A 24,168-nucleotide genomic window follows, 5' to 3' on the forward strand; every position below is an offset into this window, starting at 1 on the left:
AGTAAGTTAACTGACAAGGACACAAAGAGTAACAGAGTGGTAACACTGTTCACAACACATTTTTTTATATATCTATATATAGATAGATATAGATAGATAGATAGATTGATATATCACCATCAAACCCCTTTGTGCAACTAATAGATGCTAGTAAAGAATATATGCCAATAAAGAAAAATATATGCAGAAAATTAGAAGCTTCTTTATGAATTTTGTTGGTACTGAATAAAAGAGATCAGTTCTTGGATTAGGGGCTGAAGCCACTTTTAATTTTCTAGGTTTTCAATGAGTTTTCCTATCTATACTAGGAAATGAAAGGCCAGCTCAAAGAATTCTTGTAGGACCACTTCAGGGCAACTGATTAAAGCCTATTGCACACAGCGGAAATGTCTGTTCCTCCTATATCCTAGTGCAGTCTTAAGCAAAGGTGGGGGTTCTGCTCTTTTAGAAAGAACTATACCTTCTAAAAGTGGCTCTTGACTGAGAGCAAATTTCCCTTGGATTGCTGAAGTAGCCCCCAAATACCTTCAAGAGCCTTCATTCTTAAAGCTCTTTAACCTATGTGATCATCACATTTATGTTTGGAAATTCTCCAGTTCAGTCAGGAGATTTGTCAGAGTTCAAGGAAAACAATGTGAAAAACCTTCTGGCACCTACAACCAGAGAGGACAAACATCTCCCTTGCTCCCTTCTCCCTGTGTAGGTATTTCCAATTTACCACTGTGGAACAAAGTAGAACACTTCCAAAATAGATATTTTCTTTTCCAAAAGCTGATCAACCCATTCAAATGTGACTCTGTTTACTGATATAGCTTTGGGTTTATATTTTGAATTTTCTGTAGTAATTTCACATATGCTTTCTGAATAAAGAATATTCAAAGTAGTATTTCAGGTGGAGACATGTGATAATGAAGGTCATAAGCAATTACATATGTCATTGATATTAATGGGCACTGGCAGCTGGACTAAATTGATGTAGCATTTATCTTTTTTCTAAGGTTGGCTACATAGTCAGGCTCAGAAATCAAACTAGAAGTGTGAACTTTCCTTCTGGGGGAAAGAGGGCTAATGGTCTGTCCCTATTTGTTTTCTGCTCAAGGATAGTGCTCTACCACTTCAGCCATAGCTTCTCCTCTAGCTTTTTGGTGGTCAATTGGAGATAAGAGTCTCACAGACTTTCCTCCCAGGCTGGGTTTGTGATCCTTAGATCACAGTTTCCTGAGTAGCTAGGATTACAGATGCTCAATAAACTTTTCTTTCCAGATATTTTTGGGGAGATACTAATGCATCTTCTGTAGTCGTAAAGATGCAGCAATTCTTCATTTTTCACAGTGATTTTCACCACAATATTCTGTGTTACCAGAACATGTGATTTGAATTGTTTTAGAAAACATTTTTATGCACATAGGGATTGGAGCAGATTCTGGTTTTCTGTTGCTCATACAACTGAGATACATGGACTCTAAATAGCCTTGAGAAATGCTTAGGAGTGTGGTCTAAAAAAATATTTTGGTCTACTTCTATGCATTGTTTTAGTATAGGTTTGGTTGGTTCTAAGCTTCCCTCAAGTTGTTCAATTAAAAGCATTCGGTTCAGAAGAAACTATGACCATGAACTAATATGGTGGTGGTGGGTTAATCTCCACTAACAACTGTGAGCATAAATTATAAACTGTTCATCATTATTCTGTATAGAGAGTGGAGGAAGAAGTGATGACTCAGCTTATTCTAAATTGTCTGTTCACTTTATTAATAATATTAATAAAGATGACATGTCATAGTAATACAGGTTATCTCAACTAATGATTAGCCAAAAGGAAATGTGTCAGTGGCTCATCTTTCTCACTTCTCTTGTTCAGATTCCAGAATTACAATTTTTATATCAGATTAGTTACTTAATATTATCAGAGATCATTCAGGAAACTCCTATGGATCTGAGAGACCAAGATAAAGAATCTTAGTAGATCTACTATCTGATGGAGCTGGGTGCAGAAAGCTTATGATTTTCCCAGCATCACATGGTAAGTTAATAACACAATATGCACTATTACTGGCATATAATAACTCGAGGCACAGGTTCAAGGCCATACGGAGTTCTTTAATGTCAATGTACCATTCTGGGAGGATATATTTATAGTGTACAAGACATGACAAAGATAGTTTTTTGTATGTCTAAGACCATGTAGTAATAACTCTGGTCAGTTTATTGTAACACTGGCAATTGTTTTAAATTTCATATCTCATACTAGCAGAAAATTATTTTAAAAATCATGTATTTAACTAGTTGATGTTTTGCATTAAATGACATAAACTTTGGCTTGAATATGTTGCCACTTATATAACCTGCCACTTATATAACCTTTTGTCCAAACTTAGTCTTCAGTATAACAACATAGCTTACTGAATGGCTTCCCCATCCTCTGGTATTCTCAGTTCCATTTTTACTAATAAATGGGATAATGGAGAAATTAGTATTTCCCAGAAATGTCTGTTAGGAAAATTGCAAGAGATTTTAGATAGGAGGGTAAATGACAAATCATATATGAATGTAAATAATGTTGGGGCAAAACTAAAGTGTGTACAGTGACTGAACTTACTAAGAAGCTCTTGTTCAGGTATTATTATGTTTGTTTGGGGGAGGGCATTTCATATTTGACAAAGAAGGTGTTTTGAACTTGCTTTATTTTCTCTTTATTGTAGTTTGTGACTCCTTTAAAAAGATTTCCTGGTTTTAAAAACAGGAAATACACAATTACTAGGGAACATCTAAATAAGATTAAAAGGGAAGAAATGTTGCAAAATTTGACAAAGGATTTGTATCCAGAACATGTAGAACATGTATAACTCAATTATAAAAAGATGGAAAAATCAATAAAAAATAGACAGGGAGTCAGGCTAGACATTCAAATGGTCAATAAATATAAAATAGTATAAATCAAGAAGATGCACAAATCAAAACCACAAATAGATCCTACTTTATATCTACTAAGATGACTTTAAGTGTGGGTGAGGCAGATTTTAATTTTTTTTTTTTTTGTCAGTGATGGGGCTTGAACTCAGGGCCTAAAAGCTGTTCCTGTGCTCTTTCACTCAAAGCTAGTGCTTTACCACTTTGGGTCACAGTGGCACTTCTGGTTTTATGGTGGTTAACTGGAAATAAGACTTTCACAGACTTTCCTGCCCCTGCTGGCATTGAGCCATCATCCTTAGATTTCAGCCTCCTGAGTAGCTGGGATTACAGGCCTGATCCACCAGCTCCTGGCTGTGGGTGAAGAAGTAGAGCCCTGGTATACTGCTGGTAAGAATGTAAAATATGGTGACTGCCTTTTAAAATAGTTCAGCAATCCCTTGGAACACAGAATTTACCCCATGATCCAGAAATTTCATCCTTAAGTATAGATTAAAGAACACTGAAATTGTATTTCCTATGCTCCTGGCATTATTACTCATACTAGGCACAAAGTAGAAACAACCCAAAATGCTCATCAGCTGATATGTAGATAAATGTAGTTCGTGGTAAAATGGAATATATTGTGGCAACGCAAAGAAAATATTGACATATGCAACAATGTTACGAACCTTTAAAACTTCTATCAAGTGAAAGAAGCCAGCTATTCTGTATGATTCCATTAACGTAAAATATCCACAATAGGCAAACACACAGAACTGAATAGTAGATTTGTGGCTGCCTCAGACCATGTTGGGGTGTGATTTAGGGATATGGAAAGTGTTGCTGTTGGGTTAAGGTTCTCTTTGGGGGGGTGATGAAAATACATGCCTCTGTGTGATGAGAATAAAAAAATGAATAGGATAATATATTACTCAGTAGTAAAGGAAGAGAAGGAACAGGTGGATGTAGAGGGAGAGGAAGAAAGAGAACTGAATTCTTCTCATTCAGGGATTGCCAGTTTCATATGACATTTCCTCTAGGAAAACAGGTGACTTTACCAGAATCTAGGAAGCTCTCCACCTCAGGACTGACCAAGAGAACCTGACTCTTTAAAAACTCATGTTAAATTTGAGAGTTCATTTCACTCAAATTGGTGACCTGCAGCTATCAAAAATGTTTACATCTTAGACCAGATGGATTAGGAAAATGAATTTGGCTCCATGTGGACCAGAGAACCTGATGGCCAAAAGCTTTGATGTTGTCAAACAACTAAGCAAATAACACGTTGGGTAAAAAGAAAACAGATGTACACACACCACCGACAAAGGCTTTGATCTCTACTGTGATGGTGGCTGCCTGCTCATGAAGGAGTAGGGGAACTTGTTTCTTTTCCTAATGAGCCTTTTCTACTTTATTAGGTTCACTGATTTCATGCACACCAAACAGGCGGGAAATGGCACTCCTTTCTAAGAAAGGACTTTGATGTTTCACTAATACCAGCCAATAAAGCATTTCTTACACCCTTAGCCAGTAAATCGTGATTATTGGCTATCTCCACAAATTCTGTGTTCAGTCTCTGCTGGTGTGAACAGAGAAGGTTACATCCAGGACTTCAAAAACACTCTGGGAATCCTAACCAAGGCCCCGAGAAAACCAATGTTTTGAAAGTTGATGGTACTTTTCCTCCATCCAAAGTTATTGTCATGATCCTGGTAAATTAATAAGTAAATGATAGAGTGAGATCAAGTGACAGTGGATCTAGGGGAGGTGATACCACTTTTCGGTTTGATGCGTGGGGAGATGACAAGAGAGAAGCTAGTTGTCTAAATGGACTTGATAGAAAAGGGGTTTTGCTCCAGAAATGGACTTTCAGGCATGGGGATTTTCAGGATTTCTTTCTATTACGAAGGGAAACATGATATGATAGCATTTTAGCCATTTGCCACTTTGCTTGTGGTGTGAAGGGAATGGCAGGTCACTGCATCACAAGCACGCATGGCTGGCTGCCAGGAGAGAAAAGAAGGCTGTGGAATCCTGGCCCTGGGCACTCATCCCAGTGGAAAAATGGGACCAGTCTGTTGCAGTAATGGCATGCTTTACAAAGTGCCTGGCCTTAAAGTTCTTGCAATTCTTAGTTTTACTGCTATGTCTCAGTGCCTTTTAAGTTCCTTATGGGAATATGAGAAAAATAAGTGTTTAAAAGTTCTCGTTAGCGGATGGAGATAATGGGCATTTTATGTTGAGTGCTTTGCAGATGCAAAGCATTGTCTTGGAACCAAATGAATCTGGTCAAGATCCTAAATATATCACTGATGACTGTTATGTACTTGAGTCAAGTATTTCACCTTCATGCTTTTCCATGATCTTGTTTGATGATATGACTCTGAGTCCCAACGCCTATCTATTTTGAACAAACAGGTAAGTGATTACTACTTAAGATGTGATAAGAATATATCCCTCTTGTAGGTAATTTGGAAAATGTAGAAAACAATGGCTATCAAGATACACTCACACATAAACTGACGTGTTGAATCAAAACCCCTTTGTGCAACTACTTAAAGATAACTTCAAAAAGGGACTGAAAATTTTCTTTCACTTTTATTTGTCCATAATTGGTTATAACCATGTATACTTGAAGTCAGATATCATTGGAACAAGGAGACCCTGTAAGAACTATCTGGTCCAACCCTCGGATTTAACAGATGGGGTAACAGAGCTACAGCAGACTTCATTGAGCTCAGTTGGCCAGATTATTGGCAGCTGGGAGTCTAGCTTAGTAGGAGAGTTACTTTCCTAGAATGTAAAGGATCCTTGGATCAAGGCAGATTTATTGGGCTTGCACATGCCTCTAACCTCAGACTTGGGAGGCTAAAGCTGGAGGCAAGAAGTTCAAGAGGAACTTGAGTAACAAAGTGAGGCCCTCATCTCAAAATAAATAAATACCCAATCAAACTCATCACCTCTATCAGTCCCTCTTATTCCTTCTCCCCATTTTTGGGTTGTTCTCTTTAATTATTGTTAAAAGATGATTTTTGATGTTTACCCTTCAAGTTCTCTACAGAAGTATAAGCACTGTGCTATCAGTTCTTATATGTAGATACACTTAGTTATATTTTGAGTATTTTTATTGACTGCTATGTCTCGCTGTTGATTTCTCCAGAAAATACAAGTAGCTAAGCATCCCTAGATTCTTGACATACCCAATTTGGTCACTCTGTGATTATATCAATAGCCAATCATGGATTTGAAGTTCTTTGGTCAGTGAGTTGGTACCCATCCTCTGAGATAAGAAGATGCTTGTTCTCCAGAGGCAGTATGGGGTCCGTATCAAAACAGTATCATGAGTGGAAAGGGATCAGGAACAGTGCCTTCAGGAAAGATTCTAACGTTTAGGGTGATGTAAGGAAAAGCTTGAAAACAGGCAGCCAATCTTAATCCTTGCCATTCGAATCAATGATCCAACTATATAGTCTTAGTGAGAGCCTTAGCTGAAGGGATGCGTCTACTCCCTATGCTCATTTCAGGTGACCTTACTGTTGCCTTGACAGCTTGGAGAGACTCATGTTTACCTCATCATTTCTGGAATTTTCAATCCAAACACAAGTGGTTACGTGCGTCACCTATCATATTGCAACAGACTGAATTCTTAGAAACAGCCATGTGCTTCCTTTTCTCTCATCCTGTGAAGGACTAAGCCTTCTTCTTTTTTTATTTTTAATAAAGAAAATAAAGTTCTACTGTTTGCTTTTCTTCAATGAGACATCATTGAAGAAGTACATATATATAAGAAGTATATATATAAGAAGTACATACTGGACAAAATGAAGCATCAAAATTCTAGTATTTATTCACACTTTAGATGACTCTAAACAAATAGTTTACATCTATGGACATGTATCTTACAACCTGGGACATCATCACTCTCATTTCATGACAGTTATTCTTTATTTTTATATTCATGGTATCCTTCCTTCCTTTCTTCTTTCCTTCCCTTCCCTTCCTTCCCTCCCTCTCTGTCTCTATCTCTGTCTGTCTCCTTCCTTCCTTCCTTCCCTCCCTCCCTCCCTCCCTCCCCCCCTCCCTCCCTCCCGCCCTTCCTTCCTTCCTTCCTTCTTCTCAATACTGTATCTTGAACTCAGAGTCTGGATACTGTCTCTGAGCTTATTTTGCTCACAGTTAGAGTTCTACCACTTGAGCCACAGCGCCACTTCTGGCTTTTTTTTTTCCTGCTTATGAACCCAGGACCTTATCAAACCCAGGACCTCATGCATGTTAAGCAAGCACTCTACCACTGAGCCACCTTCCCAGCCCACATTCACATTTTTAAGTGAAAGAAATTTCAGTTCATTCTTAACATTTTTCCTAATAGTTAATTTTTTTCCTCATAAAATATTCTAAAGCTGGATATTATTTTTAATATTTTGTTTTAATCATGAAATATAGTCCATTGAGAAGAATTTACACAGAATGAGGATATACTTCACAGGAAGTTTAAATGAAGTCCTACACTCTTCTACCAGAAGATGTGGTACATAAAGGAAAGAGGAACAATTTGGCTTGGCATCTGAACATTTTATTAATACATGCTTTGATAGTTGGATACACTTGAATTATTCTTCTTCCTTTAGCTATTTAGTGTTAAATAAATATAACTATGTCAGAAATCCTTAGAGCAATAGTCTTGAACTTAGAATGTGATTTCAGTCCATTGGATTCTATGGGTTTATCTTTGAGGATAATATAACATTAAGCTGCTCAAAAGTCGTAATACTGGGTGGAATGTGGCTTTGTGGTAAAGTGCTTGCCTAGCATGCATGAAGCCCTGGGTTCGATTCCTCAGTACTACAAAAAAGCTGGAAGTGGTGCTGGGGCTCAAGTAGTAGAGTGCTAGCCTTGAGCACAGACTCAAGGACAGAGTCCAAGCCCTGATTTCAAGCCCGAGGACTGGAGAAAAAAATATCTCAAGCTATATAAGTAAATGTTTTCTTTCTTTTTCCTCATTTATTCCCTCTTTAATATTATTTGAAGGATAGAATAAGTTTTTATTTGTAGGCTTATAGTAAAGGGGAAAGCCTTACCTTGCAAGACAGTTCCTCAGCAGTATATACAATATATCTTTTATTTCAATGGAATAGAATCAAATATAGACTGATACTACAGAGTAAACACTAGAACTCAGCAAGTGTTGGGAGCAGAATAGGAAAAAGACAAAGAAATGAGGCTTAAAGACACAAAAACCCTTCACTAGGATCTGTTGATGACAGTCAGACCAGAGCTGCATGACACAGTAGAGACAGACAGGTTCCAGGAAAGGAATAAAAGGACATGGGAGCAGTGCAGGGGAGGGGCCAACCTGCATGCAGGTCTCGTACCAGACAAATTGCCTCTGATATTTGTGTATTTCTTAGAAATACACATAAGTAAAAAGAAGATTTGATCATTACCATGTAAATCTGTTGCTTTGCAATATCAACATCATCAGAAATGTGGACAATTCACTCAAATTCAGGAAATAAATAATCATCACTGGTCCTCAACACAAAACTTCTATTCCACCTGAGCTCCCTCCCTTCCCCATCCCCCAATATCCATCCCCTACCACTCTTGGGTGGCTACTGCTCCACTGCTGCTGTCTCTTATATACAAGTGTCCTGTGGCCCAGGTAAGGTGAGCACTGCAGGTTTAAACAGCTGGCTGAGAGGCAGGAGTGAATCTGCAAATCTTTCTTCCCTTGTTTTTATACCACAGACTCTTTTGGTGTGGTCCCAGGGTTTGAACTCAGGGCCTATTCTGCGCTAGGCATGTGTTGTGTCCTTGAAGACACTCCCCATTACACACTTCTTCAAGATCTGGTCTTTCAACAAGAGCAATTAAGTTTTAAAATAATGAGATATGTGCAAGTCAAGCTAGAAACCTTAGACAATGTGGTAGCTATTTTTCAAACAACTTATTTGTACTTAAAAAAGTTGATAACAGCATGTAATTATGTCTGAACTAGATCCTGGCTCCCAGCCATTCGTTGAAGTCAGATGAAGATTTCAATAAAATATTTAGTAAGCAGCTAGGTAATTTAGTATGGATTTATTTAAAGCCTACTTCCTGTTTACATAAAAACCACAGTCTAATTCTTATTATCATTCTGAAATCAGCCTTAACTAAGCTTTTATTTTGGCTGTGTAATTAAGATAAAGGACATAGCTTATGAAGACAAGTTCTTTCTGTACGAAATCCGCAGAAGATCTTAAGTATAAAGGAATTACTTATTAGCATTACCATCTTGGAGTGAAGAAGTTTAGCCCTGGAAATATTTGCTATGAACTCTTTCGCTTCATTCTTTCTCTAAATATGCTTACATAAAATAAAATAAAAGCAAAAATATAAAGCAAAATAAATGTGCAAGTTATATTTGTCCAATGAACATTTGAGGATTATATGGTTAAATTTTGGAAGCTATATTAAGTCAAGTAAGAGTCACAAGTACTGAAAAGTTGAATTTTGTTGGGATTGTTTTGGCAGAAGATCTTTATAAAGAACAAAATGGAAACAACTGATTTATAAATCATATGATGCTAGAATAATACAAGAACTGGGGATGTAGCTCAAGTGGCAAAGTGCTTACCTAGCTAGTTTAAGGCCCTGGGTTCATTTCCCACTTCCATACAAAAAACCATAAAAAGACAAAAAAAAGACGCCAAACCACAAAGTATTTTGAGATCCTTAGTAACCATATGGATAATTAATACTGACTTCTGGGACCTGTAGCCCTGAGTCTGTTAAACCTTGCTCGTTTCATTTTTGTTTATCAACAGCTTAGTTTTCATAGTTGCTATCTTTTGATAGTTTTTTAAATTATGATAGTCTCATCTAGCTATTTAATAATGAAATCATGTTTGGATATGCTTGCATTTTATAAGTATGTCTATATAAGTAATAAAAAGCTGGGAGGGAAGCTGTTAAAGGAAGAGGTATAATTATCTTTTATTTCAATTTGACAGACGAAAATGAGCTACCTAGTGTCTTTTTTGACTATAGAGCACATTTGGTAGGGTGAGAACAACCCTGGACTTTGTCTATGTTTACAAGATGAGATAAAAACAGTTAAAGGTTGTGTCTAACTGAAGCTGGGAGAGACGAGGGAGATGTGGAGATAATCCTTTATATTATTTTTAAAGCTTAAAGTGGGAGGAAATTCATATATTCAGTATCTTTAATCCTTATCTTTCTTCATCTTCTAGGATGATAATTATTTCATTGTGTGATTTTTTTTTGGGGGGGAGGGAGATTGGTCATGGGGGCTTGATCTCAGGGCCTGGGTACTGTCCCTGAGCTTTTTTTTGCTTAAGGCTAGCATTTACCACTTTGAGCCACAACTCCACTTCCAGTTTTTAGGTGGTTAATTGGCAGTAAGAATCTTCTGGACTTTCCTGACCCGGCTGGGTTTAAACCATGATCCTCAAATCTTAGCCTCCTGAGTAGCTTTGATTACAGGTGTGAGTCACCAGGGCCTGGCAGTGTATGATATTCTAGTTCTCTGTGTGAGAATAGCTATCCTGGGCTAATTTGTAAATTTGTATCAATTTCCTTGTGCACTGGAAACAGATGAGACATGGAGAGAAAGGTACTCTTAAACTAAAATGGCGCACTAATTCATCCACGGGTTTATTATTAATCCCCAGGAAAAGTAGAAATTTGTTTTTTTCTTTTAGGTGAAAGATAACTAACTCTCCCTGAATCTTTCTAAGAAAAGGAGGTAGATGGACATCCTTCACCCACCAGGCCACACTATAGTTTGGACAAATTACCATATACACATTCAGCTTTAACATCAAACAGCTTTACAAGTAACCATTAAAGCAAAATGGAAGGGAAGTATTATAAATAGCCATATCAGTTTTCCAAAGGATAGTTTGAAGAATAGAATCTTTGCAACTTATTATACAAAATAATAGGAAACAGGAAGAAGCAGAAGACAGAAGGCAATTTTAAGCTACAATTAAGATGTTAACCAATTTTTAAAGTTAGAAAGGAATATATTTTTGAGATTCTAAATAATTTATTAATGACAAGTCCAACATCTAAGACTAGAACAGAAAAATTCATTAACTTATTCGAGAATTAAAAGGATGTTAATGATAAATATATGTACATTTTCGGGTGGTATAAAAATATTATTAGACAAAAAAATTTTAAATTTCTCTTTGGATATAATTTGTTTGAATCTCTTCATTTTCCCCAAGCTCTTACTCAATTGATTTCCAGGATTGGATTTATTAGTTTAATTTTTTTTAAACAATCTTATTTGAGTTGATTGACATCAATGGCATTTTTCTCTAACTAGTAGAAGATGAGATTCTCTTTGTAAATTGTACCCTGAAATTTCTAAACACACTAATGTAAAGGCAGGACCTCTGTCGGTATTCCTGTTCCAACTCTAAGATTGACAAGCTTACTGTTTTTGCTTTGGAGATGGTCTGAAAATACAAATGACGGCTATATGGAATAAAAGGTAGCTAATAGATAAGCTAAGCTACAGCAAGATATTTCTTCTAGGAATCTGGAAAGAGAGGAGACATAGATGGTCCTGTAAAACAAGAAATGAACTATAACCAGTTGCTGGTAGCTCACGCCTGTAATCCTAGCAACTCAGGAGGTTAAGATCTGAGGATCATGATTCAAAGCCAGCCTAAGAAGGAAAGTCTGTGAGACTCTTATCTCCAGATAACCACCAGACAACCAGAAGTGGTGCTGTGGCTCAAAGTGGTAGAGCCCCACTTTCAAGCCCCACAATGACAAACAACAACAACAACAACAAAAAGAACAAAACAGTCAAAGAAAAAAGAACTACAAATGATTGAACCTTTCCAAACTGCAATTTTCTCTGGTAGCTTTGGTAGCTTCAAGACCTTTTCAATTCTAAGCTTTTACTATATTGAATGTATGCTCCTACAGAAGTCCCACTATCTCTTCAGCTGTTTTCTTCTCTTTTCTAAGGACCAGCTATGTGTGGAAAAACCCACGCACAATGTTTCAGGGGAGACTGCGCATGACAGGAGAATGTAAAGCTTTCCTCTTACTCAGGCTTCTTAGGATCTTGGTCTTCCTGACAACAATGGAGAAATAATTACAGTGTCTGTAGAGTAGAGCGTACAAGTCTTAGAGTAAGACTGTATAACATGCTTCCCGTGTTATAAATGATCTCTTCTTCTGTTATAAATGATTTCTTCCTGGTCATTTAAAAGTAGTGCTTTTATATACATGGAAAAGAAGAAAGAACAGATAGAAATAACATTCTGACATCCTTTGGAGTGAGTAAATATCAGTAGATGTATGCATTTAAACATTTCAGCTTGCATTTGTCTTCACTTTTACTCAAAATCAAGTTCCGTGTGTGTGTGTGTGTGTGTGTGTGTGCGCGCGCGCGCTTGCGCTTGTGTGTATACCTATGCATATTTCAACATGTGTATTTATAGTAATAAAGCATATATTATTTTAAAGAAAATACAAAATATTTCAGCATTATATAGACCCTGTGATAATACAGAACTAAAATGTCTCAGCTTTGCAAAGTAACTTTGATCAGATCAGTTTTTCTGAGCAAAATTACATTTGTATGTGAACTTTTGAGCTATTTGAACTTATGCTAATCCACATGGGACCTTCATACCTATCTGTCTGTTTATCTAGCTGTCTATCTGTCTGTCTGTCTGTCTATCTGTCTGTCTCTTTTTCTCTAAGAAAGAAGGTACCCTCTTTCAGAGACCCCTGTCTTATGAGGTATCAGTACGCTTAACAAAAGAGGAAAAGCTTTCCCTTTCTCAGGGTGTATCGACTTTCCTCTGAGACCTGGAGTTCAGAGGACAGACTAGATTTCAGCTTCCACATTTTCTTATGGCTGGGAGTCCTTGAGCAAGCAGATGCTATATGCAACTATAGCACAGTGAGCCCCTGGGGTCAGTCTCAAGTGGTAACAACCATTTCTCTCAGAGGATGTACAAGTACTTTGAAGTTTGTTTCTAGGAGGGGTGTGAACAAATTCTGGAAGAATCAGAATCGAACAAGCATTTGTTAGGCCTACTGTGTGAATTATATTGTGCCAGATGGTGTGTGTGTATGTGTGTGTGTGTGTGTGTGTGTGTGTGTGTGTGTGGCAAGGTGGTGGAGGTGAAATGAAGACAGAGGATGGCTCCAGAGGATACATTCTCCCTGGAAAGCTGAAACAAGCAGGCAGTGTGATAGGATCTGGAAATCAGATTCTGAATGCAATGCCCTGGGTTTTCCTCTTCGTACTTCAGGTGAGAAGTAGATTGGGCTCTTTATTAGGGTGCTTCCTGAGAGAGCACATACATCAAAGTGAAGCTGAAATATCCTCTGAGCCACTGGGTGTGAGAAACTCATGAAAGTACATGGCATACTTTCTATGAGTTGTCTATGTCCACAGAAGTTGCCACTGATGCGCTGAGTGAAGAACTTGTGGTCTGAATCAGTGGTGGGAACAACGAACCGTGTTTCGCCATAGCACTGGTCTGCTGACCCATGCTGAGTTTGCTTGCTCTATGGAATAGGCGCATTCCTGTTACACACCACAGATGGAAATGGGGAGAGAAAGAACAAATCTCTTTGGGGTTCCCTTGTGGAAGCCAATCTTGAGTATCCTCAACTTTGTTATTGTAAAATAAAGGAGAGGAAGATACTAATACTACTCTGCCTTGCTGTTTGGGATCCAAAAGATCTATTAGAGTCCACAACCATTTTAGTCTCTCTAAAGGAGGTAATGTCTGCTGATATGTTGTTAGAAAATCCATGAACAAAGAAGGTAAAAATTCTAGGATGAAAGTACCCAAGATCCGGTCTTTAGTTATTCCACGTGTCCTGCAACAAAAATGCCATCATATTGTTCTTAAGAAACAATGCACTAATAAAAATGAGGAAGGAGCTAAAGAATATGTGCTAAGCTTTGGCTAAGAGAATGAAGGAAGCCAAAGATAAAATGCCATGTACAGATTGCCAAGAGAAGATGGCTGTCCTCTCAGACCTTGGAGATCTCCTTCTGAGTCCAGTCGAAATTAAGAGTCTTTAAGAATAACAGAGAAATAATTACACCTTAACAAAAAAGTAGATTGGGTAAAGGACTTTGAGTTGATCTGGGGTTTCTCTCCCCTCCTCTATACGGAACAGCTAGAAATAAGCTTTACCTAGTGCTCATTGAAAAGAAACAACTACAGAGTGCATCCTGGCGGCAAATAGCAGGCAAAGCTTCCATGAATAAAGATGAAACCAAAGATTGCAAAGCATTAGATCATCAGAGAAGAGTGGGGTGAACATTCCAGGATGGGGATGCTGGGTAAGTAAAGACACAGAGATCAGAATTGGTATAGGATGTGTGTGGGCAATCAAGAGACTCTCGGGGTCACTAACACAAGGGCCTTACGTTGTGTCATTTAGGGTGAGGCAGGCAGGGCAAGACCAGACTAGGGTCTGTCATTCCATCCCCTCCTAATGGTCACAGGAACATAACTGCCAAAGGAGTGGCTCAGTGTATCCACTGCATCTGTGTAGCTGCAGAGCTGCCTGCTTTAGTGTGTAATGTTCAGAGATGGAATCTAGGATCCAGGCCAACATTTTACCGTGCTCTAAGCAACCAGCGAAACAATTAACCAGCTCAGACATATACACCGCACACTCATACATGGGCAGAGACTTCAAGAGGGAAACAATCCTGATAAATAATCTTAGGCTGTGTGCCATGTTCTCCAACTTCAAAAGGAGGTGAAGTCTTCGAAATGCAGCTTTCCAGAAGTGTGAAAATATTGACCCCTGCAGAATTGGAACCAAGCGAGGAGTGCATTCCGCAAACAACAGAAGGATTGACAAGGTGACTTGAAGTCAGTGGAGAGAGAAAGCAGAGTTTCGGAGGGAAGCCAGGAGCTCGCATTTCTGTAATGCTTGTCCTGGTGCCAGTGATAAACACTAGCACACCCTTCAGCCTCTGCCTGTGAAGAGGCCTCTGCGAGGCTGAGGTGCACTCCATATATAAATAATCTTAATCTTCAAATGCACAGTAGACACAGGGGAATGCAATTAGGAAGACCTTTCTTCTTCGCCCTTTATGGAAACTTGAAAAGGAGCAAACTTTGGCCTACTATGGAAGTTTCACCCTACAGAGAGATGTGACGAGATCAGGGTGGCTCTTGGAGTAGAGAATAGTACTGGAATAGACCTGTTCTTTTCCCATGACAGTGTCCTCTAAGCCATGGAAGAGGCTTAAGCCACATTCAAAAGTAAAGAAAGGACTGCTAGTCACACAGTGTAAAAATGACCTTTGCTGGCAAAATGTGGTAAGTTACATGGCTTATCTAGTCTCAAGATCTTTTTAGGTAGGAGCCAGTGGCTCACACTTGTAATCCTAGCTACTTAAGAGGCTGACATCTGAGTGTGGTTCAAAACCAGCCCAGGCAGAAAAGTCCACAAGACACTTATCTCCAAAAACCAGTAAAAGGTCAGAAGTTAGAGCTATGGCTCATGTGGTAAAGTGCTAGCCTTGAGAAAAATAAGTTAGGGGACAGCATCTCGGCCCTGAGATCAAGCCCCTGAGTTCGTGTGTGTGCGTGCGCACACACATGTCCTTTTAACTGTGATAGAGAGGATGCAATAATCAGTTAGCAATATATGTATGTTATATATAGCATACATATATAGTATATAGAATATAAATGTATAGTATATAGAATTTGAATATGTAACATACATATGTATGTATATCTTTAAGTGGAAATGCAGAGATGTTATTATTACTATTATTATTATTATTTGTAGGACGTGGGGCTTGAACTCTGGGCCTGAGCATTGTCCCTCAGCTCTTCAGCTCAAGGCTAGTGCTCTACCACTTGAGCCACAGTGCCACTTCCTGTTTTCTGGTGGTTAATTGGAGATAAGAGTCTCACAGACTTTCCTGCCCAGGCTGGCTTTGAACCTTGATCCTCAGATCTCAGCTTCCTGAGTATCTAGGATTACAGATGTGAGCCACTGGCACCCAGCAAAATATTCTTTTTTACTTGAAAATATCTTAGCTCTGGCAGGTAAAAATGCTCAAATATGTAAAGTCTGAAGTATTTCTGGTGCTATGTGTAACCAACAAAGATCGAGCTGTTGACATTGTCTGCAGGTAAATGTGGTTCAGAATGTCAAGTACTAAACTATGAACAGTGTTTGGATAGTATTAGGCTCTCTCTTCTAATCAGATTCAGGAGGTTGAGAAGGAGAGAACACAGAAGGTCAAAGAAGGGGCTGTCCAAAAAGAGGAAGATATCTGAAGAAAGAACAGGAGACAGCTGGGAAGAAAAATAGATGAGTAGCAAAGCTTTTCACTCTTGAAGTCTCTCTACAAACATAGTCCCTTCTTGCACGGACCCATGGTCTACTTGAAAAGTGTCTATCATTTGGGGTTTTGGGAAGTCAAATGGTGGATTTATAATATACCTGTAGGCACACTTTGAACTTCTCTTTAGTCAAACAAAAGCAGACATTTAGAAATTATCTAAAGTCTGGAGGACTTTCAATAAAGAGTTAAGACAAAGCCACCTCAGATGGTATTATTACGCAAACACAAATTATAAGCACCTTTACTGTGAACTTATGGGAGGTATTCTCCCACAAGTCCCCATCCAAGTTTTCCTGTGCTAAGATTTTTAACCTCATTTCAGGCACATTTTTTCTTCTGATTTCCTTTTCTGCCTTTTTGGTTTTCCATCTCACCATACTTTTTAAAAAATGTATTTACTATTCTAGACCAAACTTAGTGATAGATCAAAAAAAGAAGGTATCTTCAGAATTAATAGCTTGGAAAGAATCTCTGAACGTAGCAGAGAACACAAGAGGAAAGCCTTTTTCTTTCCTTTGCCCTAGTCCCCAATTTTACCCCTCTATATGACAAAATAATGCTGAGGAAAAGCTATCTGTGTTTTCAGTGGAGACAAAGGACAGAACAAATCTCTCTTCTATGGTGACCCCTAGTTGTTGGGGGTATTTTTCATGGGGGATCCTGCTGGGTTGTTAGAAAGCTGGAGGCATTAGCACACCCACTATCTTTCAGGGGCCAATTAACCAGTTTGGGATATCCAGACCTTGGGTACCTTTCATTTTCTCTTTTAGCAGTTTGCCTTTTGGTCATTTACCATGCTTCATTAAAATGGGAAAAACTCAGATCTGTCCATTTGGCTCACTGTTAGGGCCTCTGACAGGGGTTTTCTTGAAGAAGTCAGTTGAAACCATTCAAAGGCGATGTGGGGGATTATCCACGGGTGGGGGATTATCTAAACCAGTGGGATTCAAATCTTTTAACCAAGAGGCTAACTTTTACAAGTTGAAAACTGTGTGTGCCCTGACCCAGGGGTAATTACCCTTCATATCTGCTGAGTAAGGCAAACTTGCGCTCACGTGGAGGGTTGTTCATCTTGTCTGCTGAGTCCTCAAACACATTCTGTTCCTTTGCTAGTGCCTTTTGGAAAGGCATCTTTCCTACAGCATCAAAATTCTGAATTCCTTATGACTCAGACCCAAATAAAGCAATGGTTTGTGGAAGCCTGGGGTCTATCATCTTTTGGAAACTGTTCCTGACAAATAGACAGATTGTTGAGATGTTTTACAGAAATGGGTGCTAAGCATCAGGATTAAAGAAAGGAAAGGGAAAGAAAGAAAAGGAATGAAAGAGAGAGGCTGAAAGAATGAAAGGAAGGAAGAAAGAAAGAAGGAGAAAAAGAAAAAATAGAGCATATCTCTATTTCTCTCCACTACTGTTCTGTGTTTCCATTTGGGACGAGTTAAATCCAAAGATTGCCAATGTTTTTGTAGCTTAGCGATGATTTGATGATTAATATGTAGATGAATAGGGGAGAACTGAACTCCTGAGTGAGAGTTCCTGATGTTAGAGAGAGAACATCCCCAAACAAGTTTTCAGAAGTGTTTACTAATTGAGACCCACAGTTAGAATTTTAGGGTTTGAATAGAGTGTGCAACAATGACAAAGATTTGATTTGCTTACTACTAATTGCACCTTTTTTTTCTGATATGCATCTGAATTCTTCCTCCTCCCCTCTTTGTCCTCCTTCTCCTCTTCCTCCTCCTCCTCCTCCTCTGTCTTCTTCCTCCTCCTCCTCTCCTCCTCCTCCTCCTCTTCCCTCCTCTTCCTCCCCCTCCTCCTCCTCTCCTCCTCCTCCTCCTCTTCCTCCTCTTCCTCCCCCTCCTCCTCTTCCTCCCCTTCCTCTTCCTCCCCCTCCTCCTCTTCCTTCCCCTCCTCTTCCTCCCCCTCCTCCCTCTCCTCTCCCTCCTCCTCCTCCTCTTCTATCCTAAAAACTGTTTAGAGTACTTAAATTTTACCTTCCCCTAACAGATGAATCTGTATTCTTTATTATGAGGAAAATTAGAAGGGTCATTACATGTGAATGACTTGAAGCTACTGGCTACATCTGTATTTTCACCTCTACCCCGCCCCCCCCCACCAAAAAAAAAAGTGTTGGTCTGTTTTTCTTTTTTTCTCTTTCTCCCTCCCTCCCTCCTTCTCTTCTTTTCCCTCTCTCTTTCCTCCCTCCCTCCTTTTTCCTTCTCTTCTTTCCTTCCTTCCTTCCTTCCTTCCTTCCTTCTTTTCTTTCCTTCTTTCCTCCTTCCCTCCTTCCCTTCATCCCTTTCTTCCCATGATCTGATTGATTTATTTGCTGACACTTAAACTGAGTATCTTCTGCCCTCCCCTCTCTCTCCAGCTTAGATACATTTTGCACATGCTCATCCATCCTGCCTACGTGAATGGCCATAGGCACTACATACTCACCATTTCCTCCCTAATCTGCTTCCCTTCTGGAATTCCTCAGCTCACAAATAATCACTGCTCTCAGAATCCAAGGTAGGACCCAAGTTAATAACCTAGCCTTCTGCCTTTCTTACAATCCACACAACCTGTGAGTCCCCTGAAGTACTATTTATTTTGCTTTCTGAACATTTCTCCAGTCCTTTGCTACTGTTTAGCTTAGGATACTTCCTTCACTCAGGCTCTCCTAACCTTTGATCTTAATGTACAGAGTGATTCTGTATGACTCTCCATCGCCTAGAGCGTAGGTCCCTCCCTGCCTGTTGGTCTGACATTCAAAGCTTCTCGGCAATCTTCTACTATCCACTGCACACACCAAGCTGGATTTCTTTCCAGCTACTTGAAAATCAGTTCTTTACCTTCTTTACCTGATTGACTCAGACACCTTCCCTGTATAGAATGCCAAGCTGAGTACCTCTTTTCCCTGTTCTTATTGTCTTGCATGTTTCTCCAAACCAGTGTGTTCGGTTGTAATCACCTATTAACTTCTATTCCCACATACTTCTCTCCCATACCCAGAAATCCTGTTGACCAAAAGAACTCCCAGAGGGAAAAGCATGACAGTCTGGCTTCTAACCATGCTCATAATAAAGGTACCCACAGAGGTGTACGTTTCTTATTTATTTTTTGTGGCCACATTCCATTACTCAATACCCATTTGCATTCCAGTGCTTCACTTTATCACACTCATCTGAGGTCTTACTTAAATATTGGGAGATAGTTTAGAGAGTAGGGCTGTGTCCGCAGGAAATAGCGCAGCGCCTGAGACATATTTATAGTATTTGTTGAGTGAATAGAGCAGTATCCTAAGGTCAGTGTGTCTCATCATTTAGATCATAAATATTGTTCATTCCTGTTTTGTTGTCAGGGCAGAACTCCACCTAGAAGTGACCTTGGATTGCAAAACTTGTAATGCATGAAACGCAGACTAAGTGTCTCTTAACTACAGGCCAAAACAGACTCCTCTGTTAACAAGCATACTGTGTAGATACAAAGAGCTTCACCTACTACCCAAGAAAGAAAGGCTGTTTTTTTCTATATATTTAACCTATGGCCACTAAAAATATTAGCGATAAAAGGCAAATATATTATTGGAAGAAGGGCCATGATTTTTTTTTTAATTTTTGGTGGGATGCCAAGTAGAAGTCAGTTCTAATTGTTCCATGAACAGTGAAAATTTCCGGCAGTACCAAACATTATCGTCCACTTGTGCAATCTGGCACAGTTGTTACTAGGTCAAAATTACAATTTACAAAGCTAGCTTAGCTTGTTATACAGACTCAACTACAGATAACCCAGCACCATCAAACACGATAGGCTGTTCTACTTATTGCTAATATTATTTAGCATTTCCAATATAAGCTTTCTAAATGCTTTGTTCGTGATTCATTTAATGTTCAACAGTAACCTTATGAAAGAGATGTATTCAGAACATCTTCATTCCACAGATGAGAACATTAGATTACAGAGAGGCTAGGTACTATGCTCATCTTGTAAGTGATAGAACAAGGACACAGATCTATCTTATCGAGCATATTCTCAATGGCCTCACTGCCCTGAATTGTGTTGATAGAGTACCAGTGCTGCTTTTGAAGATGTGTTAAAAGTATAAGCAAACAAGTGCAAAGAATAAACCTGCTTTATCTTCAAGGACAATTATAGATTCTGGTCTCATATAGGCTTTAGAATAATTTTCTAACCAGATCACTTTATATTTTATTACTACTGTAGAGAATCCCATAGTACTTACTTGAGACTTCTCAAAACTAAGAAAAAAAGCAGTTTCTGGTCTGCATTTATTTCAGTTCGATGTTGTTTACAGTGCATCCAGTAAATGAGACATAAATAAGTACCTCAGTTTTACATCTGTTCCCCATAATCTTTAGTCACAAAGAAAAATGCCAATTGTTAGGCACTGTGGCTCCTGGAAAGCCATCATCAGTGGACATTTGCACAGACAGGTGCTCAGGAGGCTCTGTGAAGCACATCTTACAGTATGCTGTCTAGTGCTTACTTGCTCCAGTTCTCTGTGCCTTGACAACTCCACATACTCCCTGATATCCTCAACATGTAGGGTAGTTCCTTCTGGTCACTTTTAATATTGTCCCCACTGCATTGAGTATTTCCATGTTGTCCCCACTGCACTGTATCTCAGTGCTTTGATTGGAATAAACATTCCCCAAAGGCGCATCTATCAACAGCTTAGTTGCCAGGCCATGGCACTGTGGGAGAAGTATTGGAACATTTAAGAAGTGGGGATTCATGGAAAGAATTTAGGTAACTGGAAGCATGTCCTTAAAGAGGATATTGGGACCCATACTCCTCTTCTTTCTCTCTCTTTGTTTCTCAGATACTTCTAGATAATGAGCTCTCTCTGTAACATGCTCTCATCATGATGGACCAACCAGTCATGGATTGAAACCTTCGAAGCTGTAAGTCATAATAACCTCTGCTTCTTTATAAGTAACTTTATCTCAGTTGTGTGTTACCATCACAGAAAGCTGGCTTTCTACCTCAGCTTTTCAGCCACCCTTTATCCATTCCCCTCCCCCTCTCCTGTCTCTTCTGGGTTTCTGTGTCTCCAGGAGGGTTTGCTTCCTCATAAGACTCCGCCTAACATCTCCTTCTTACTTAGTCCTTGCCTTAGAAATTTCCTCATTCCTTCTTGCCTTTCCAACCTCCGCTTTTCTCTTTCTTTTACTTCAGCTTCTGCTCGGTTTAAACATATGCTTTTATGTCTCCTGTATCTAAATTAAAAGACACCCCAAACCAAAGTAATAAAAATAACAACAAACCAAACCCCAAACCTACTCCAAAATAATTCTTCCCCCCATCCAAGACCATCCCTATTTAATATTGTTTTTCCTTTTCAGGCAATTACTTTCAAATGACAAACCTGTACGAAGGTGGTCACTTCCTCCACACCCTTGGCCCTTTCTTGACTTCCTACATGCCATCCACTCTCCCTGAAATACATTTACCCACCAGGATCCTCCAAGGCCAGCTGGAGGCCTCTCCTTTGACTTGCTCTGAGACTTTGTACCACTGTCATCTCCTCATTCTATTTGAGCAACAACAGTCTTCAGAGAATGGAGAGGTGTCCTGTCTGTTGGGTTCTCATTGTTGATGTCAATCTATTATCAACATAATTTCCTAAAAGTGAGGATGTATTAATAAGAAAAAGCAAGAGGAATAAAATAAAGGAGAGGACTTTACATTGAAGAAATGTAACACCATGGAAATTCAATGCATTGCTACACTCATCAGCTCTGCTGCTATGACAGAATATCACAGGCTAAGTAGCACAACTAAAGTTTATTTCCTTATAGTGTTACAGCTGAATAGCCTAGCTTCTGATCAAGGTGGCCGTTGATTTCTAATGAGGTATCTCCTTTCCTGGCCTGCAGATGGCTACCTTTTTACTGTCTTCTCATGTGGCCTTTGCTCTGTATTTTCCTGAAATCTCTTTCTCTCCTTGTAAGGGTACTGAGCTTATTGGGTAGGATCCACATTCCTATGATCTATTTTAACCTCAGTTACTTGATAGGTTCTGCATCTCCTCACTCAATCACTTCAGGGGGTTAGAATTTCACCATATACACTTTAGGGGAGTCATAATTCAGTCTAACAATGGCTCTGATTTTTTTCCTCATTTGCTGCCAAGTCATCCTTAACTGATACCTTTCTATAGGCAAGATTTGGGAAACATAGTTTTAAATATTATAAATACGCAGCGCTGTTATTGAACTTAGGGTCTTATGCATGCTAGGCAGGTACTCTACCACCAAGCTATATCTCTATTCTTGAACTTGCATGCTTACTTGCCTCCTAAGTACTGAACTTAAAGACCTATGCTACTTTGCTTGGCTTACATATGCAGTCTTTTAAAAGTTATATATTTTAGTTATTTGTAGCCCATCTTTAAATGCAGCATTTTTTAAAATTAAAAGTCCCAAATAGCATGCGTATAAAAATCTATGGGCACTGGGCACTGGTGGCTCATGCCTGTAATCCTAGCTACTCAGGAGCTGAGATCAGGAATCAGGATCACCATTCAAAGCCAGCCTGGGCAGGAAAGTCTGTGAGACTCTTATCCCCAATTAACCACCAGAAAACTAGAAGTGGCACTGTGGCTCAAGTGGTAGAACACTAGCCTTGAGCTGAAGAGCTAAGAGACAGCGCCCAGCCCCAAAGTTCAAACCCTATGACTGACAAAAAAAATTTACGGGCATCACATAAAGAACTAATATATGAAGAGATAAAGACTCAGAATTATCTCAATTGGCTGCAAAAGTGGGTAGGGAGAAGAGTTTGTAAAATGAACAAAAATAGGTTAAATGAGGATAAAGGTCAAGCCTATATTTAGACTGAAAACTAAAACAGAATCTTGTGTTGTAGAAAAGCATAGTCAGGGATTCTTGCTCATATTAAAAGATCTCTTGCTTATATGTAATCATACACTTAATATGAACCATGCATGTGGTCCAAGTGATAACTAGACAAAGAATAAATACATTGCAATGGTAGATTGTGACGATATTGTCACATTGATTATAATAATGGAAAGGAATCCTCCTCTGCCCTACCTTGCTCAGAGCACATGTATCTTATTTGCTAATGAAGATGATTAATGATTTAGGAAGTATCTATAAATGACTGTATAGAGCTCTTGACATCTTCTAGCAAGAAAACCTTGAAATAATGAAGAAGCTGCAGATAGAAGGATGTGTTTTTTTCTTTGCTTGCTTACAAATATTTGATGGTTTATTACACAGAAAAGTGAGGAATATTTTATGTGATGCTACAAAGAACTGTGCCACTGTATGTTTTACAAGAAGAAATGGAACAAAGTTTCTTGATCTGTATCCTTACTTCTAATAAGTTGCTTCCAGACTTACTTACACCAACTGTTAATGCCTATAATCATAGCTACTAAGGAGGCTGAGATCCAGATGATTATGGATCCTCATGGAGCCAGAACAATATGTAAGACTCAATTTCCTATTAACTAGCAAAATGCCAAATGGAGGGGATGATTTATGTGGTAGTGTGTCGGCTAGGCACGCAAACCAAATGAGCTCCTGATGCCCTGGGTTCAAACCCTAGAATTTTTTTTTTTTTTTTTTTTGGGTCCGGCTGTGGGGCCTGAACTCTGGGCCTGGGTGCTGTCCCTCAGCTCTTCAGTTCAAGGCTAGCGCTCTACCACTTGAGCCACAGCGCCACTTCCGGCTTTTTTCTTTTTGCTTTATGTGGTACTGAGGAATCGAACCCAGGGCCTCATGCATGCAAGGCAAGCGCTCTACCACTGAGCCACCTTCCCAGCCCCTAGAATTTTTTTTTTTTTAAAAAGATTCTAATCAGCTAAAAATAAAACCAGTTATTCCAACACTTTAGAAAAATCAATGGACATAGACTCAAAATGG

Source organism: Dipodomys spectabilis, unplaced genomic scaffold, assembly GCF_019054845.1.
Source record: "Dipodomys spectabilis isolate Male_0828 unplaced genomic scaffold, ASM1905484v1 ptg000009l, whole genome shotgun sequence".
NCBI classification, from domain to species: Eukaryota; Metazoa; Chordata; class Mammalia; order Rodentia; family Heteromyidae; genus Dipodomys; species Dipodomys spectabilis.